Source organism: Mus musculus, chromosome X (assembly GCF_000001635.26).
Source record: "Mus musculus strain C57BL/6J chromosome X, GRCm38.p6 C57BL/6J".
Lineage (NCBI taxonomy): Eukaryota > Metazoa > Chordata > Mammalia > Rodentia > Muridae > Mus > Mus musculus.
In genome coordinates, this window is record NC_000086.7 from 19,338,487 (window position 1) to 19,355,348 (window position 16,862).

Sequence of the window (16,862 nt, forward strand, 5' to 3'; positions counted from 1 at the left end):
GTTGCTTCTATTGCTCTCAGGTGATCAGGAGTTCCTGGGTGTTGTAGTGGTCCTGCAGCATGGAGAGTACTCTGGTGCTCTAGATGCCCTCAGCCAGGTTCAGGCTGAAGATGGAGGGGCTGGCCCTGACCTAAATTGATCCCAGCCTCTGGTCAGTCGGGGTTCCTTTGTCCCTGTTCCTGCTGGCACAAGACCCTCTGCGATTCTTGAAGCTGATGTTGTGTTCCACTCACCCATGATTCCTAGGTGATCTCAAGGTCCTGTGGTGTGGAGAGAACTCTGGAGTCCCAGCAGCCTCTGCTGGGCTCAGAAGGAAGATGGTGGGGGTGGCCCTAATGGGAATGGATTGACTCAATAATCTTTACAGAACTATGTAATCAGCAAATGGTTATTGAGCTGAAAAATTAGCATTTATTCTATATTTTCTTCTTCTTCGGACTGTTTTATTGACTGAACCCCTTCTGTAGTTCTGTGTTGATCATCCAGGTGAAACAAACTGATGCACAATTTATAGGCTGTCATACTTTCCGAATCCATCCATAATCTGTAAAAGTCTCATGAATTCAAAATGAAAGATCATTGTTTTCACCATGTCATGGATAAATATTCCAGCAGATAATTTTACCAGGGAACAGAGTGGATTTTCTCCTGTTCTTTATATTGTTGTATGTGGGTTACCTCACATAGGCAAGTGTATTGCTTTCCATATTAGATGTCCTTAAGGAAAAAAAGCAAATTACAAAGTTAATCAGTGAAGTTTTCCATTAAGCAGATCACCTGATTAATCTGTCAGGAAAACCTTTGATGAGTTTGGAAGAGTTGTCATGGTAACTCAGAAATGTCCAGAGATTAACCTTGCCTCAAGTACATGGAGGAAGACTTTCATAATTCATATCACATACGTGCCTTAGTGTGTATCATGTCCACCCAACCCTGCCCTACCCTGGCTTCATAGAAGGAATCATGGTAGAGGCTCTGGGGCATAGAAGATGTGTATAAGAAATACTCTGTATTTTCAAAAGTTTGTCAAAGCACCAGAGTGAGGGACAAAAATAACTGTAACATAACACAAAAAGAAAAGTACTGTAGAAAAGATGAAGCAGGCTCTGGGATGGTGGAGTGGTTAGTTACAACTCTCCTCAATCTCTCCTAGCTATGAGGAGTAACAACTGTTTCAAACTGGGTGTTTGACTGGGTGGTGAAATATTCTTAATGTTGTTGTGAATTTGTCAACAAAGCTGATCTTCTGCTCTGAATAACAACTTCAGCAAACACCTCCTTTCTCTTAGGTCTATCTAACCTTTACACCTTTCTACAGGCTGGCACTCTTCACTATTCTCCCCGAAAGTACACCAGAATACTTGCTTCCTAATTAAAGTCCACTTCCATTATCTTGAACTTGTATTTGCTTCTCTTCCTCCTTCCTTCTTTCTTTCCTTCCTTCCTCCATTCCTCCCTCCCTACCTCCCTTCCTTCCTTCCTCCCTCCTTTCTTATCTTTTCCTTCTTTCAACCTACACCCCATTTTGTCTTTGAGACATAGTTCACATATAATGCAGACTGGCCTCAACTTCTCATGTAGCTGAAGATGAGCTTGACCTAGTAATCTTCATGCCTCTACCACCCAAGTGCTATGATTACAAATGTGCACAGCTACAAATGACTCAAACTTGGGTTTTCTGAAACTACCCTATGATTATGTTGGTTTTCTATTCCTGACAACGTAGAAAAATATCACTTTTATTAATAAAATAAATATCCCAAAGAAAGCACAAATACATGCTACTTTCAAATATGAATGTTTATGAAACACATAAAACCAAGTACTTTCAGAAGCTGCATCTTAAAGGATCCCTTGGAGGATCTTTCTGACAAATATGTGAGTTAAAGCTTCTGAAAATAAAAGTGTAATGAAGTTGTGACAGATGGACCCCCCCCTTCTTTCCTGGTAAACCTTTCTCTAGTTGCCTGAATCATGCATGATTGGGGTCATCTGTCTCAATTTTTTTCTCTGCTGATTTGTTGTGGATAAATGCTTCTAAAACCTCTGAAAAGCAAATGCTAGTGGGAGGCAGTTTCCATGGTGACTTTGGAGTTTGTATTGTTGTTTTTAGACATCATAAACATGGGGGTTGCTTTTTCTTGTTGCTATGCACATCTTACATACAAATTTTTAAAACAGGACATAGGGAAGAAGGTGAGGAAGGTGTAGCCACCCTAATATTAGGTCTGGGTATCCTATGGTTTTCATCATTAATCATTGTCTCTTGGTTTGATGAGCTTAACTGCATCATTTGGTGCTGAATCTGATCCTAAGTAGTCACACAACCCAGATAACCAGACAGGCATATCAACAGAGATTTGTAAGCAGCAAATACAGAAAAGGTTGGGAATAGGCTTATTATCACAAGTGAATGAAAGGTGACAACGCAGCTTAATAAAGCAGAAAAGACATTACTTATTTTCTTCCAAACTCATTGCTTCTGTAACTTAAAATATGTTTTGTTGTTGCTGTTTATTTATTTGGTTAATTGGTTGTGCTTATTTGTTTCTCTTTGTTTTTTTTTTAATTTTTTATTTTTTTTAATTTTTGATATACTATCTCACTTTATAGACCAGGCTTTTTCAAACTATGTAATACTTAGTATAAGAAGTAGTAAGAGCCATCGTTTCCTCCAAAGTCAAAATAGAAGGTGATAAACCACATCCCCGTTTGAGCATAGTTGCAAATGAATGTAAGAGACTCCTGAAATTGTCCTGTGTGTTTATGGAGTAGTCTAGAATTTGGAGAAGTTCAAGAGTAGAAGATGCTGACTGTTGATTCCCTATCACGATCCCTGCTTTTAGTACTGTTTCTGCTTCTCACTTCCCTGGACCTTTGCGGCTGAGAGTGCCTTTGGTGCCTCATCAGCATTTGATGAATCCAGGAGTAATAGAGCCATCAGGTCTCAGGAGTACCACACACTCTTTGCCAGGCACACTTCAGTGAAGTCTGCTTGACAGGCTGAGAAGCCTGGGAGCACTCATGAGGCATAGAGTTTCAAAAGGAACTTACCTCCTGGAGCTTTGGCATTCTCATTAACCCATACACTCATACCCTATCCCCTAGTGTATGGATCCATGTACTCTCTTTTAGTATTATTTTATTATAAGTGTCTTTTAAGATTGAATTCTGACATAGCTAAAGCCTCCCAGCAGTGTTCCAATGTTCCAGAAGCCGAGGAGCTTGGAATCTGGTAGGAATGCAGGAAGGAAGTTACCTATTCAGTAACTAATTAAGCATTACAAAAGACTGGTGGGGTCTTTTGTACCAGGGCTGGTCTGCAGAGTGTTTACTAAGTACAGTCTCACCCAAACAAGGGAATACCTTGAAAGAGCCAGGGAATCCCACTGAGATAGAAATCTTCAGTACAGGCTACATTGCATATTAGAAGCAAGTTGGTGAATTCTTCTGACAAATGGAGATTATCCACAGATACTTAAAAGTTACACTCATACCAGGGCCCAGGAAATAGGGGGGTTGTGGTATTGCAGTATTCATGAGAAGGTCAGCTAGAGCAGAACCTCTGGTGGTGGGCTTAACAATAGACTAGCTTTACACCTTGCTCCATTCTTAGTGGCAGCAGCCTGGTCCCCACCTTCTTTTGATGTATACATTCCTTTTGTATTGTGTTACAGTAACTTGGTGAATATATCTCCCCTGGTTTCTTGTTATTCTTCTGTATAAAAAGTTTGATGCTCCACTTGACAAATTACATTCAGATTCTACACAATTTCCTGTGTGCATATGTCTGTCATTCGCCCACTCCTTGCCCACCTGCAACTAGAGACCCGGTTCCATGAAAACAAAGGGACCCAAAGGGTCTACAGCAAATGTTGACTCTCAGAAGTGTGAGAATACATACCTCAGATTCTGTAACATTCACAGTACTTTTTTTTTTTCTGTGTAGTTTTTGTCTTGGCTTTTCAAAACAGGAGTTCTTTATGTAGCTCTGTCTGTTCTGGAACACACTGTGTAGAAAATGCTGGCCTAGAACTCAGATATAAACCTGCCCCTAAAGCAAGTGCCACCACACCTAAGGCAAGTGCCACCACACCTGGCCACAGTGCTGTTTTCGAATTGTGTGGTTTTCAAAAAATTGGGGTTCATTATTTGTTTATTTATCAATTGATTTTGAAACCACATCTCACCCTGTAGCCCAGACTGGACTTAATTTCATAGCAAATTTCTGAGTGCCAGGATCACAGACTTGAGCGGCCATGCTTATATTGAACCTATATATTGGGTGTTCAAAGATAGCTAAGCAAATTTGCTCTGTACTGTAAGTATAAAATACACACCAGGTTTCAAAAGTTTACTATGAAATAAAGACTGTAAAACATCTCATTGTTATTTTTCATATAGATTGTATGTTGCAAGGACATTTTGAATATGTAGTGATAAATGAAACAATACTGTCATCAATTTCACCTGTCACTTTGTTCTCTTTGTATGTCTGGAAATTTTAACTATAAAATATGAAATTTCTTTAGTAATCTCTTTACAAAAATTAAACATAAAATAAAGTATTTCTCATTTAATTTGTTTCTGTTTTTTCATGCAAATTACTTTGTATAGAACCATTTGTTGTATAGATCTAAGATGACTCAGTGGGTAAAGATGCTCACACACAGGCCTAGCATCTGTTTGATCCTCAGATCCCATAAGTTTGTAGAAGACGGTGACTTTCTAAGAGAGTTGTCCTCTGATATCCATATGTATGCTTCTCTCTCTCTCTCTCTCTCTCTCTCTCTCACACACACACACACACACACACACACACACACACAGACACACTCATACAAACACACATACAGAAACATAAACGCACACATGCACACATACACACACACACACACACACACAGACACATACACATACACCACCACCACCACCACAACAACAACAACAAATTAATTTAAAATCTTGAGAACATGTAGTTGTACTGATTTCTAACTTTGATATTTTTTTGTTGGCTTCAATTCTTTCCTTTATTTGTATAAACAATGTTCCTCCCACCCCCAAGACTTCCTTTAAGAGTCTATTAGTACATTTCTATAGTTTGAATGTGATAAACTTATTTTTTCCTTATTTTGTTTGAGGTTCTCTGGGTTTCATGAACATGAACTTTTGCATCAGTCCTTAATTTGAGAAATGCTTAGCCATAATTTCTTTTCTTTCTTCTGTTCTTTGGAATTGATACCAATCCCACATATGATCAAATATATGACACTATAGTTTTTTATATTTTTCCTTTTCTCATATTTTCCCTCTTTGTGTTGCAGTATGAATAATTTTCATTGATCTATCTTCAGGTTCGCTAATTCTCTCCATGGTTATGTCAGTTGTAGCAATGAGCCCAGAAAAATCATTCTTGTTTAAGATCTACTTTCCAAAAAAGAACTTTTAATATTTATTTTTATGTGTATGTGTTGCATTTGCTGTATGTGAATTGAATGCATGAAGGTGTCTATATAATCCAAAAGGCAATGTCAGGTACCCTAGAACTGGAGTTACAAGCAGTTGTGAGTCACTTGATACACATGTTGGGAAATGGGTCTTCAAGAAGAACACTTAATTGCTGAGCCATTTCTCCAGTCCTGCAGAAATACCCTTTATGTCTTTTTTTCACTTTTGATATTTCAATATTATTTCTTATAGTTTTCTCTGCTATATTGACCACTCCACTGTACGTGCTAGCCACTGTTTCTGCTGGTATCTTTGATATATTAATCATAGGGTTTTTTTGTTTTATTTTTTTTTGTTTGTTTTTTATTTTTTGTTTTTGAATACCAAGTCAAGGTAGTTCCAACATTTCTTACCTTATCTGAGTCTGGTAATGATGATTATTTAACCTCCTATGTGTTGCTTTTTCCTCCTTTTCTGCATGCCTTGCAATATTTCTCCACAGATGCACATGTGGTACAGGACTGTACAAAGTTAAGTAAATAGGTTTTTTTCTGTGTGGAAATGGGAATGCTTTCCTTTTGCTAGGCCCTTATCTAGTCCATGATCTTCTGTTAATATCATTATGAGCCGGGCTTGTTGTGTGCATTTGTTGTTGCTATGGTTAACCTCAGTTCACACAGACTTAAAACTCCAATTCAGATAATTGCTTGTAGGGCAGGTGGTGAGCATGGTTAGTAGAGCAATGTTTATTTGAGTCTAGGTTTAAGACTTTTTGCTGGTCCTCAGAAAATGTTTATTTTCTTTATATTTTTGTTACTGTTTCCTTTCTTGGCAGTATTTTATCATTAATTGTTATGAGTTCCTTAGTTTGGTACTTCAGCATATGTTGGCTTTATATTCAGATTTAAGGTTGTTTTCTTATGTTTATTACAATTTTAAGCAATGCATTTTCATCACAGTCACACTTCCCTTAACTCTTCCCAAATCCACCCCATCTTTCCTATAAAATGTACTTTGTATATTTTTTTTCCTCTTACTTCATCAAAAAAATGTTCAAAGTCCTTAGTGACAGAGAAATCAAAACCACCCTGAGATTCGACCTTACATCAGTCAGAATGGCTAAGATCAAAACCTCAGGTGACAATACAAGTTGGAGAGGATGTGGAGAAAGAGGAACACTCCTCCATTGCTGGTGGGATTGCAAACTGGTACAACCACTCTGGAAATCAATCTGAAGGTTCCTCAGAAAATTGGAAATAGATCTACCTGAAGACCCAGCAATATTACTCTTGAGAATATACCCAAAAGATGCCCCACCATGCCACAGGAGCACGTGTTCCAACATGTTCATAGTGGCCTTATTTGTGATAGCCAGAATCTGGAAACAACCTAGATGTCCCACCACAGAAGAATGGATACAAAAAAATGTGATTCATTTACACAATGGAATACTACTCAGCTATTAAGAATGAGGACATCCTGACTTTTTCAGGAAAATGGATAGAACTAGAAAATATCATCCTGAGTGAGTTAACTCAGACCCAAAAGGACATGCATGGTATGTACTCACTAATAAATGGATATTAGCCAAAAAAAAAAAAGGAAAAAAGAAAAAATCCACATAGAATACACAAGATACAGTCCACAGAATTCAAAAGGCTCAACAAGCTGAAGTGCCCAAGTGAGGATTCCTCAGTCCCACTTGGGAGAGAGAAGAAAGCAATCACAAATGGGGAGGGAGGGAGGGAGGGACTTGGGAGGGAATGTGGACTGGGCCGGGAGGACGGGAGTGGGGGAGTGGGGGAGTGGGGGGTAGAGGGGAACCTGATCTGATATAGGCTGAGGGTAAAAGACAGAAACACTGAGGGCCAGCAGAAATAATGTAAATAGGCAACCTAAGGAAATAGGAGATTGGGGGATCCCCCAGAATGCACCAGAGACCTGGGAAATGAGAGACTCCCAGGACTCATAGGGAGGGACCTTTGAGGAAATGCCACCTCCAGCAGGAAGGCAGGGCATCAAGTGAGGGATGGGGTTTCCATCCCACAGTCACACCTCTGACCCATAATTGTTTCTGTCTGAATTATAGGGACGGAAATGGAGAGGAGCCTGAGGAAAAGAAGGTCCAGCAGCAGGCCCAAAGTGGGATCCAGCTCAAGGGGAGGTTCCAAGGTCTGACACTATTACTGAGGCTATGGAGCACTCACAAAAAGGGATCTATCATGACTGCCCTCTGAAAGACCCAACAAGCAGCTGAAAGAGTCAGATGCTGATATTTGCACCCAACCAATGGACAGAAGCAGCTGACCCCTGTTGCTGAATTAGGAAAGGCTGAAAGAAGCTGAGAAGGGCAACCCTGTAGGAGGATCAGCAGTCTTAATTAATCTGGACCCCTGAGATCTTTCAAACATTGGACCACCAAACAGAAAACATACACCAGCTGATGTGAGGCCCCTAACACACTTACAGTAGAGACTTCCAGGTGTGGGTTCATTCAGAAATGAAGCACCTAACCCTCAAGAGACTAAAGGCCCCAGGGAGTTTAGAGGTCAGGTGGGGTGGGGGGTGGGGGCATCTGCTACATCCACGCCAGTACTGACTTGTGTGGCAAGCCTAGAAGCCTGGAAGCAGTACTAAGGCAGAGAGTTCATGGAAACTTAGCCTCCTGGAGCCTTGGCATTCCCATAGCACATATGCTCCAAACCTGTCCCCTCATTAGTCTGGTTTATGGATCTATGTGCTCTCCCTCAATATTGTTTTATTATAAGTACCTTTAGGGATTGATTTTGACATATAGCTAAATTGGATTAGCCTCCACCAGTGTTCCAATGTCCTAGGAAGTCCTTGAAACCTACTCTGAGCTTGGAAATCAGTAAGAATGTTATCTATTCAGTCACGTTCAAGTTTACCTCTAGTAGAGACAGTGAAAGTAATCAGGCATTACAGTTTACTTGAATAGGGCTAGAAAGCTCAGAGCTAGTCTACATAGTAATTACTTAGAACAATAGCGGAGTCACACCCATACATAGGAATTTACAATGGCCTAGGAAAAAGGTGGGTTGTGGTTTTAGGAGGAACCATAGTATTATTCATGAAAGGATTATTAGAATGGAATTCCCCTTGTGCATGTTTTTCACTAGGCCCAGAGGAATAGCATTATCAGGTATTTATAAAAGGACCACTGGTCGTGGGTTTAACCATAGACTAGCATTACATCAAGACCACTCACCTGGCTCCTGTGTTTAGCTGATCTTAATTAAGGGTTGTTCCTATTCTCAGTTATAAACACAGCCTGGCTCCCCCTAGCTTTTTTATGTATGCAATTTGTTGTTGTTGTTTTCTGTCGATGTACCTTGGCGGATATATTTGCCTAGCTTTCTTGTTTTACTTCTGTGTTAAAAGTCTGGTGCTTGCTTGGAAAAAAATACATTCAGATACACACTCTGTGTCCATGTCTGTTTGTCATCTGGGTCAACTCCTTGCTCGCTTGTAACCAGAGGCCTGAGTTTTCAGGATTGAGGACCTGACTGAGGTCTGTCTACAGCAGCTGGCAATCGATCAGGACTCCAGGACAGGTAAGACATTTCTCTTTTTCTTTTTCTTCTTTATTTCTCAAGCAAGGATATGATCTTGTCAGGGTGCTGCAGGCCCACTGATAGAATCATCAGTTTGAGGAAGATGAGTAAGTTTTACCATGGGGCAGTCTGACATTAAAACATGTTTAGATGTCTTACCAGCCATAGTGCAAAAGGCCTACGCTGTAGCAATGAAGGTACAGTGACGCGTCAAGCAGGTCCAGTTATTTGAGGGTCTCGAGGGGACCTTCTCCTAAGAACCAAATGTGGGGAGAGAAGGACGGACACCAAGTGCGAGAAACAACATATAAACAGTCTGAGATGCATCCAGGTGTCACTGTATTTAGCAAGGCTCAAGGCTTAAATGCACAAGCAAAAGGGGAAGTACTTCTCAGCAGGAGGGATGGGGCAGCTGAAATTTTTCTTTTGGCGACTACATGGGGAAGCAGGAACTTGGTGGTATCTGGGTACATCTTGAGGTCAGGACATCAGGCGCTTACTTAGGGCTGGAACAATCTGTGGTTGTTCTCAGAACAGTGCGTCGGTGGCCCACTTTTGACTCCCTTTCCTTCTCGGGGGTGGGGGGGGGGTGCTGGAGGAGAGGCCCAATTCAGAGATCAGGACAATAGTGTTGTATTAATAGCTCCCAACAGTACAGAAACTCAGCACCAATCTTAAGAACACCTGTGAGAATTAAAAGCTTTCTTAGGGGAATGAAGCTACATGTTTTGGTTGTAGAAAACCGCGACACCTGAGGAAGAATTGTAAAAATCCCTCAGGAAACAGGAAGGGCCCTCCTCCAGGTCTCTGCCCACGCTGTGGTAAAGAGAACCTTGGAGGTGTGAATGTAAATCAAAGTCCCATAGAGATGGGACTCCGCTCACTGAAGAAGTGGGAAAGATTAAAAACAAAACAAAACAAAACAAACAAACAAACAAAAAAAACAACAACTAGATAAGGGGAAGCCTCTTAGCTCTGTTCAGGAACTGAACTACCATTATAGAATGCAGCTCCAGTTATAAGAAAAACTTCGAATTGTGGATTCTGATACTTTAGGTGAAATTAAAAGTTATGGTTAAAGCATTAAAAGAGACTTCATAAAAGTCAAAGAATAGCTCAATTCTTACTATTACCTTATTTACAACTCTCCAATCCTACGTCGTGCCCAAAAATTCATAGATAAGGCTTTATTGGAAGTTAGGAAATCATTTCCTCAAACATATAATTCATTTTGTGGGTGGTGGTTTGGTTGGTTGAAGAAAGTGGAGAGTGTTTTGCAGATGGCTATAAAATGTTTGACTAAGTGTGGGCTGATGGTGGCTTCAAAAAAGATTCAGCATAGTAGACTTTTAGGCTATTTGAGACATTTTGTGTATAGAGATTGTGTGTTTTCTCAGAGAATTGTCCTTAGATTAAATCAATTGGAAACTTTGGATGCTTAGGAATTCTGGCTTTTAATCATGGTTTGACAAGCTGCCTCTTACAAGCAGGAAAAGAACGGAACGGAACGGAACGGAACGGAACGGAACGGAACGGAACGGAACGGAAAGGAAAGGAAAGGAAAGGAAAGGAAAGGAAAGGAAAGGAAAGGAAAGGAAAGGAAAGGAAAAAAGAAAGTAGATTTTGGAGCTCTCCCAGGGACAGAGAGAAATCGGGAGATGTCCTGCTCCCTCTCTGGCCCCTACAGGAGACATCCTTAGTTTTGGTTACATCAAGTTCTCTACCCTCTATATATTGTCTGTGTTTGGTGCAGCAATCTGTCCACGTGTCAATTCATGTATGTTTTTGTTTTGTTTTCTGAATGACTGTTCTATGTTTCATGTTGAAAAGAAAGAAAGAAAAAAAATGGTTAAAACTTTATCTGCTGAATCAGTCTCAGTTTGCACAGCAGAGGCTGAGAGTGGCCCCACACCTTAGCCAAGAATCAAGCACAGCAGGAGAGGCCCTGCTGAAAAGCTGTTTTTAAAGGGAGTCTGCAACCTCTTAGTTCTAAGGTAAATAAGCTGATAGTTGTTTTTTCTTAGAAAATTCTCAGCAATTGTGATAATTGGATTTAGTAAATGACAAAATGCGTTTTTATCTTAAAATTATAGCTAGAAAAAGTAAAATTCTTTGATTGGTATAAATATAAGATTCATATAGCTGCTTCATTTTGTTTTTGACTGGTCTTAAAGGTATAAATATGCTCTGCAAGTCTTGGTCATAGAGTACTAGCTTACAAGTTATTGGATATGATTTAAGAGGTGTAATATTGGTAACAAGAAAGTTAGCTTAAATGTGGTAACTTGGGGCTGGAGTTATTTTAAAACAACAGCATGTGGCATGAACCAGCCCAAGAAACTAGGCCTCTAAGGATACTTCTAATTGAGATAATACTTTATGTAATTCTTGTCCTAAAAACTAGACTTATAGAGATAAGATTCAAAACAATGTCTCTTTAATAAAGCATTAAAAATTTGCACTGTCATGCATTCATATATACAAATAGGCAGCCAAACTTCGTAACATGATAGTGATGTTTCTGGTATTGATTTTTTTTTTTTGGATTTATTTTTTGACGTTTAATTTTGACCCAAAGTCTATAGGATCTGCTTTTACAGAGTGAATCAAAGCATCAATCCAAATACTGCTATACAACATTTGAATGTTTTCTAACAAGTAACTTAATGTTTAAAATATTTATATCAGAAACCAAGGAGTTTCCATGTTCTGTTTCCTGAGTTCCATGGTGAACTAGATACACTGGCAGCTATCTTTTTATGAACATAGATTTTCTAGCACTTATTGGTATTGATTTTAAAGATAATAAATTGTTTAAAATTGGGTTTTGCTTTCCAAAAGTTGTAGATAATATTCTAATATTGTAAAAGAAACTTAAAAATTCTAGAATCTGTCCTCACTGCAAGAGGGCCAAGACTCAGGCAATATGCTCAGATTAAAAAAAAAAAATTACATTTGAGTTCATGCAAAGCTCAGAGGAGCCTCAGCGTGGCTTGTGTTGCATTTCTTTTGTTTTGCAAACCGTACCTAAGTAAGTTCTTGGGACTTCATCTCTCCCTGCCTTCGGGAAATTTCTTTTTAGCTAAAACAACATTGTTGCATATTTATCCAGATGTTGTTCTAAATAAAGTTTAAATTCAAAATTTATAAAAAGTCAATCAGGCTATAGAACTTGTAAAGGCATTACAAGTTGGCTTGCCTACTTCATATAAAATTATTATAGATTTGAAAGTTTGTTATTTCATTTGCATCCTGATCATTGTAAAGGGTTTGCTTCTAGGGAACTGGTGATCACTAGAAAATTTTGCCTCTAGGTATGACTAATATAGCCTTACATTATGTAAGAAAAATTTTTATTGTCTGTGCTTCAATATAAGAAGCTAAGACTTTGGATCTTTCAGTGAACATTGTTTCTTAAATGGAAAGTAATTTATTAACAAATACCACTGAAGAAAAGTTTACTTCAAATCTTTGCTCTCACATAATGAACTTTAAAGTTCTGGGGAGTAGTTGTTGCTCCAAAAAGGAGATTCAAATACAATATCTTTCTAATATTTAGGGTCTTAGTTATCCTAGAAAAATTGTGGTACAGAAAATTTAAGAAAGAAAAGATGATTTGCTTACTTCAAATTATTTTCAAAAGCTTCTAGGAGATGTTAATTGGCTAAGACCTCACCTTAAATTCACCACAGGAGGACTTAAGCCTTTGTTAGATACTAGAAACAAAAAGGCTTTGCAGAAAATAGAGAGAGATTCTGTGATCGATTGTTATCAGCTGTAATTAATGGTAACCAAATATTAGCTGCATATTCTAGTTATTGTTATTAAATGTGTCCACAGCAATTCTTTGGCAAAGAAAACATTAATATAGAATTGTCTTTCTTCATCTCCAAGTAAAGTTTTAACATCCTGTTATGACACTAAAATTTAGATGCCAAAAAAACTCCTTGCTGAGTGAGTGCCTTATAGTATTCTACAACCAGGCATGCTTATGCCTAGGTGAAGTGAAAGGATACACATATTGGAAAATGGCATGATCCTGTTCAGATACTTAATATGGGGAAGAGGCCATGTTGTGTTTTTTCCACAGCATGCTGCAGGAGCATGCTAGCTTCCAGAATGATTAGTGTGACAGGCTAACCTGTGAGTTGATGACTGCCCTGACTATGGTGACAGGAAAGCTGTATTGGGCACAGAGAAAGAGGAAAGCAGGGAGAGCAGAATTAAGAGACTCTCCCTATTTCCACCACGGACTGCAGCAATGAGAACCGACCTGGTGCCAACTTAAAAACAACTAAAGAAGCCGACTCATGAGGCAGAGGGACTGGTACAGAGAACGGGCAAGACGCTTTCATCTGAGACAATATTTTTGGCCATGCTTGCTTTAATAGCTATGCAGGTGACTGCCATAGCAGGAGATAGTTTTTGGGCTTACATACGCAAGGCACTGCTTCTTCATCTGGTCGGGTGGAATGAACCAAATAATATAAAAGTTATGACTAGTAATTCAGAGTTGTTGGGTGGATTTCAAAATTTTGGCAGGAATTATCATATTTTGAAGCTTGTTAATTATTAGGGGGCGTCCGATGTGGTTCCTATTTGCCTAGCACTTAAAGGAGCGGTTGCGATAGGGTGCTTACCAGTCAACTATAGATCTTTTGTGACTGATGCTCCTGGTAATGAGGATAGGTTTAAGTTCTGGGTATGGAAATTGTGATTTCAGACGCTTGAATATGACAATTATAATGAGACTTCTGAGACTGAACCTAGTTTACTAATCCCTGATTGTATGGTAATTACTAGAGATGAAAATAATGATTATACTTGGAATAGTATAGTTACTGAGTACCCTGTGTGGTTAGATTGCAGATTTAAGCATTCAGCCACCGTTTTTCATCCTAGGGGAACTTGAGTTACAGTAACAGATTTTGGGTCCCATGATCCAATTCTGACTTTACTTGCTTTTTAAAGCAACTCTCAGATATCCAATTTCATGGATTTGATCCTGATATGGGGAATGAGCCTTTGAAATGATATCTCACTTCGGGCTTTTAGCCCCAATTTGGGTTGGTCATTCTGTTGCGCATAATACAACTGCTATTCAACCAAATTTGTTTAGACTTGTTGCTGCTGCTAACACGATCTTTTTAAAGAAACCCAGAGCTCAGGCCAACTCCCCTATAGCTGTGAAAGCTTGTGTTCCTTACCTGCATGCTATATTGTTGGGTACTTTTGACAGAGTTATGATCACCAATCTTGGCAAGTCTACTAATTGTGTAGATCCTGATTTAGATAAGGAATCTGCTGTTATGAGTTTGTTAAAGAGACCTGCTTATGTTTTGCTGCCTGTAGAATTAGGAAATGATCCTTGGTTTGAGAATTCAGGAATGAAAACTTTGATAAGGTTAAATGAGCTTATTAGACCTAAGAGATTTGTTGTAGCTCTGATTTTAGGAATTACTGCTTTAATTGCAATTTTAACTTCTTTTGCATTATCTACCACAGCTTCACTTCAGCAACTACATACCGCTCATTTTGTTAATAATATGCATAGGAATATTTCTGTAGCTTTGTCAGAGCTGCATATTATAGATAAAAAAATTGGAGGCAAAGATTAATGCTACAGAAGAAGTAGTTTTAGGAATGGGACACGATATAGTAAATATTAAGGTTAGGTTAGCTACTAAATGTCATGCTTCATTCCAATATATTTGTGTCATGCCATTACCTTATAATACAACCATTGATTGGGAAAAGACTAAAGCTCATTTGCAGGGAGCACGGAGAGATACTGATATTTCATATGATGTGGAACAGTTAAAGGTAGAAATTTCAGATATTAGCAGAAGTCATTTGGACACTTGGAACATTGATGAATTGGCCAGAGATTTAAAGAGTAACCTAAGTGCTTTGAATCCCTTGGATTGGGTTCAATATATAATCTTGCTTGCTATTATTATTGGTATTATCTTATTAGTAATTGTTGTGTTTCCACTCATCTTTAGAGTTTTTCTAGCTACTACGAGGTGGGACATTTTGGAAATTCATCTAAAAAATAAAAAGAAAGGGGGGAGATGCTACATGTGGAGACGTGGAGATGGGGTGGGGTGGGGTGGGGAGGAGGTGTGGGATGAGAAGCAGAGGGAGGGTGGATAGGTGGATGGGGAGGATCAGGGAATGGAATATAGAGTGCAAAGAAATTAAATACAAATACAATTAAATTTAAAAAGAAAGAATATGTTGAAGCCAGGTTTAGTGCTTGCGATGCTGAGGCAGGAGGACTGGGAATTCAAGGATACTGAGATACTGAGATACCATCTCCAAAATAAGCCACTCGCTGTTTCCCAAATAATAAAATTAAGGAGACAGAAAATATTGTACATAAAATGGAATTTAGTAACCTATCAATGTTATAGTTTAGCCACACAGTATTTCATACAATATCAGTGATTTCCTATAGTAGTCAAATCACTAACTGGAAGCTATGGTTACTACAGCATTGCAAGCAAGGATCAGACTAGGTCGGGAAAAGATTTGATCAAAATTTAAAACTTAAGCTATGATTTCTCCTGAATATATAACACACAATCATAAAATTTAAAATCATAAATCAAACTCTTGTAATTCAGAGACCCTTTCTCTATGAACTTTTAGATTTATTCTCAAAGTCTATAGATATCATTTTCTTTTTATCTTTCTAGAATTTTCTTTTGGCACTGAACATTATATTATAAGATTTATTCATGAGAATCCATGTAGCTATACCTCTTTAGTGCCACAGAGCATTACACTTAATGATTAAACAAAAATTTTCTATATTTCTTCAGGTCCCAATTTTTCAATGCTGTAAAAGTGGTGGAAAAACTGACACTGATGCTTCTTTGTGCATATGTTTTAGATTGTCTCTAGTGTATGTGCCTATAATTGGAATTGCTGGATTGATGTATTTCCTTATTTTCCACTTCACCAGATCCTTCCAGACTGAACTGAGTGGTTATATTAGTTTAAATTCATTACCAGAGGATGAGAAACCTCTTGTATCATAGCCTCAAAAAAAATCGGTATTCTCAGATCTAAAGTTGTTAGAATATGTTTAGCCCCAGGAAAGTGATCCTTTTATGATTATGCTCTGGGGATTTAATTAAGTACTTATGGTTTCAAGGCAAGCATTTTATAGACTGAGCCATCTCCCCAGTCCTAATAGCCACTTAATAAAATCAGCTGAATTGTCTATTCATCATAGTTTAAACTAATAATAAATAACAGCAATCAATATGATTTTATTTAAAAAGCTTTATATCTGGTAAGATACGCAACTTAGGTTTTCCTTCATATTTTCTCTTTGAAATTCTTGGCCTTCATCTCAATTATGCAAATTTTAGAATCAGCTCTTCTAGTTCTATGTTTAAAACTGTTCTGGGATTAGGAGTAGAATTATCTTGAATATATAACATTTTAAGAGAAAGTAATTTATTTTAAAACACTGTGCCTGTGCTTGTTTTGGGGGCACATATACGGAAATTAGAACAATACTGAGAAGATTAGTGTGGCCTCTGGACAAAGATCACATGCAGATTCCTGACATGGTCCATATGGTTTTTTTTTCAACTTTATTCACAATAAGTAGGAAATGGAAACGACCTAAATGTCCTCAACATATGAATAGATAGTGAAAGTGTGCTACATATACACCATGGAATACTCTCACATGCGCTATTGTCTCGCCAGCAAGGACACACGCGTGAGAAACCGGATCCTTCTGCAGCAACTTTATTATACCAGTTTCAACATGAAGAGGAAGACCCCAAGCACCAAAAAGGCGCCGCCTATATACACCTT

At 38.5% G+C, this 16,862-nt stretch overlaps 1 non-coding gene across 1 annotated transcript; it reads left to right on the forward strand.

The window, feature by feature from the left end:
• Nucleotides 1-16,514: 16,514 nt before the first annotated feature.
• Gm22783 lies at nucleotides 16,515-16,621 on the forward strand. The gene has a single exon (XR_003953152.1). It is a non-coding gene; the product is annotated as a U6 spliceosomal RNA (small nuclear RNA).
• Nucleotides 16,622-16,862: the final 241 nt, after the last annotated feature.